Source organism: Neopelma chrysocephalum, unplaced genomic scaffold (genome assembly GCF_003984885.1).
Source record: "Neopelma chrysocephalum unplaced genomic scaffold, ASM398488v2 Primary Assembly neopelma1_96936, whole genome shotgun sequence".
NCBI lineage: Eukaryota > Metazoa > Chordata > Aves > Passeriformes > Pipridae > Neopelma > Neopelma chrysocephalum.
Genome location: NW_020925579.1, coordinates 753584 through 757381, shown reverse-complemented (window position 1 = coordinate 757381; position 3798 = coordinate 753584).

Genomic DNA, 3798 nt, shown 5'->3' with positions numbered 1-3798 from the left:
ATTGGCAACTAACAGCAATACTAAATGTCGAGCTCTCTTTTTTTCAAAGGGGAGATACCTGCTACTGGAGCCTTCTTTCATAGATTACTTCCAGTTCTGTGCTGGCTGGTGAGGATAGAGAGAGAAGAACAGCAGACCTGGGACTGAAACTCTCTCTGCCGAGAAGAAAGAATGCTCACAGTGTGCTCATCTTCTGAACCTGTACAAAAAGCATCTCTTAAATAAATTATTAAAAGCGCACAGCATATAGAGCTATTAGGGTCTCTCCCCTCACACAGAAGAGATAGGTTTTTAAAGTGTCAAATACAGCTGGTGAAAAGAAAAGATGAAGGTTACCTTTAGAGTTCAATGCTGGGTTGACAACCCCTTTCGCTGGGGTTGTCTTGGGCAGGGCCAGGATTTGGACTTGATGAAACTTGTGGATCCCTTTCTACTCAGGATATTCTACGATTCCATGGTTTACAGGCAGTGTTTTCTTTATATTGTGTAACTCATGCCATGACCAGGATAAATAATATTAAATCAGAAATTAATTTATATCTTTCATTTTCCTTTCCCTTTGGTACAACCTGTAGCCCTTGGCCATCATTTAATGCGATGGAAAAGATTTTTCAAAGAAATATTTACTTACTTACATGTAGACTTTCTATGGATATTTGCCTTAGAATATTTCTCTGTCTTTGGAAACCCTATGCAACTCAAAGTTTGCTATCATGTTTTAAAAGTGGAACAGAATAGCAGAAGATCTTAAAATCAGAAGAATCTACACTAATCTCACAAAAACTTTTGCATAGAGAGTATTTTTTCTAGGTTGATTTGGGACTGGCTTTTTTTAGAGTGCTTATTATTTGAGTGCACTTTGAATATTCAACTACAGTTTCTGTTGACTTCACCTGCCTCCATGGACCAATATTTTTAAAGGAGATAATTCTTGCTTTGGACACTGATAAATGAAGAACTCACAAGTTGTAACTCATGTTCTGAACTATTAATATTCAATAAAATGCAAGCATCAGCAGTGCAAAGAGAGAAGTACATTTATAAGTTCTGTATTTAGTTGTTTTCACCACAAATATCTTATTTCTCATCATAAAATCCATCACTGTAAGGAAAAGAATTTATTAGAAGGAGTTATCTAAATGTTCTAGAAATGAAAGTCTTTTCTCAAACAGTTATTATAAGGGAAGATCATGGCTACTTTTAACAAGATGCTTGGTATGTTTTTAATGAGGATTTAGGTTATGTTTGAGAGTGATACCAAAGAATTACCTGATGTTCCTATTTATGTCTTCAATTTACAACTTACTGACATTATCATATGTCCTAAGGAATAAAAAATGCAAATGAAACTATTCTGTGATTTTTAAATCCATTAAAATTATTGATATTATAATTTTTTGCTATTTATACCTCCGATGCAATTTGCTTTTCTTTTTATGTATGTATGCAAAGTAGACGGAGCATATCTTCCTTAAATGCTGTTTCAAACTGAGAGATTTTACAAGTTGGTATTAAGAAAACCTATGTGAAATGAACTGTGACTATAATATTTTTCTCTAGGAAGAGCCTGAAAGAATGATTAAATGTAACTAGTGATATTTTCTTTTGATGTCTATGTTGAGAAACATCTTTCTAATATAAAAATATTATATAAATAATCAATGTACTGTGTTTCTTTTGTGTTTAATTGCTTGCAAAACTTTAGCATTACTGAAGTATTAAAACAGCAAGGTTTCCCTTAAATTGCAAATATTCCCTAACGCAAATGTTGAATTCTTTGCAACCACTGGAACAATATTCTTTGATCTGGAAGTGTGTAATATGGTTATGTTTAGAAATCTTTCAACCTTTTGCCAGTATTTAGCTATTACTTGAAAAAATTTCATCTCAAATGCATCATCTGCTTTTGGTCTTGATTTTCTTGTCATCATCCCACACAATGCCTGCAGTCTCTTGCATTCTGAACTGTAGCAGTTTCCTGGACTTTTTCCATGCCTTGAAGGGTCTGTCAAAAGATTTTATTGTGCCAAGATCATCTTCTGGATTATATTTGACCTCTAAATTATCATTATATTAAAGAATGTAGAATTTGTTAATTGGCAATATTCAGTCAATAGGACTAGTGAAAAGGCAGTTACAGTTTTAAATTCAGCCATATGTAACAGTACATGAAAAAAAGATCAGCCAAAGTTAGAGGTCATTTTTTGATGAAAAAATATCAATAACATCTAGGGTTAATGCTGAATTCTATTTCAACAGGCATTAGTGAATATCAGGTACCAAAATTTAATCTGAAGCTCTATGAAGTAAAGTTTTGGAAACCAAAAAGTTTTAACAGGTTTTTCATCAATTGTTCCTCTTGGTACATTGCCAGTGCTTCATTGATGGTGTGCCTTTCCTATGACAAGACCTTCAATATTCCATTTTGAACAGTTATACAAAATATCAGTGTCAGTAATGTCTTTGACTTTTTCATCTAAACAGTAGTCAAAACCAATTTTTAATGCAGACATTCCTTTTTTGCCTTGTGAATTTTGTTATTTCTCTGGCAAGAAATAGAAAGAAAAAGAACTTCAAAATGCCTACACTGACATAAAAAACAAAAGTGCACATTATGCGTCACAGATGCAATATACAGGTAAGTATCTGCAGACTTCATTATTTCTAATATTGTTTCCATTTGTAAATGTTCTGTATTTTCTTTACAGAATGAAACAAAGCTAAAAACCCTCACAATTTTTTCCCTATTGTTCTTCCATGTATATAATTCTTTCTTCCCTAAAGCATAGAGTGAATTTTGTATAAGTAACTGAGTTTGCAGCAAATATGCATGCATCACTAATTTAGAAGATTTTAAAGTAGAAGAAATTGTAGCAAAACCACTTTTTAAATAAATGCTTATGACCTGGTAAGCAAAAAATGGTTTGCATTCCCTGTGGTTTTATAAAAATTGTCAGAACACTAGTTTTAAGAACTCAAAGACTTAAGAGGCTGAAAATGAAGAGGAAGTAGTAATTGCCTAATGCCAAGTGATATACTAAAAGCATATGAGAGTTTTTAAGGTGACTGTGTAGAAAATAATGAGCTACAGAACTGGGTATAGGAGTGTATTGCCAAAATTCTAAGGTTCTAGTACCGGTTTTACAACAAGTTCTAATTCTGAATCAATAATGCACTCTTTGTCTTACTTCCTTTCTTTCTTTTTTCTTTTTTTTAAATAAATGACACTATAATTTCTGATAATATACCTTAGTAGCCCAACAAAGGTTGTATGCCTCTGCAAGAAGCCATGCCTTCTCATTAAGAAAAAGTGATTGAAGGGGGTGCTTCCTAAGGATTTTGGAAATTCTTTAGAAACTCAGCTGTGAAGAACAATAATGAACAGTTATTTTGTGTCAGGTCTTTGGTAAATCATTTAAATGTAAAGAAGGTATGACAATTCTAAGAAGAAAGTGTCCATGTGCATAAATAAATTTTCTTACCTGTGTCTCAAACTAACAGATTTTTGAAAATAACACTTCCCAGTTATAGAAGATATACATGAAGTCTATGGACTAATTTATATGTGTAGATTGAAACACCATGGAAACTTCCATGATGTTCTGAATACCATCTTTTTATATTTTTATTTTTTTAAATTTTTTAAAATCCTAAAACCCCAAACCCCACATTTTCAATATCATAATCATAATGGCATAATGTAATGTTAAAAGGCCCAAATCAACAGATTGTTTAGTTCCACTGCTATTTAGTGCTAAATTTCAAAAAATGTTTTTTATATATGTCAATTCCTCTGAG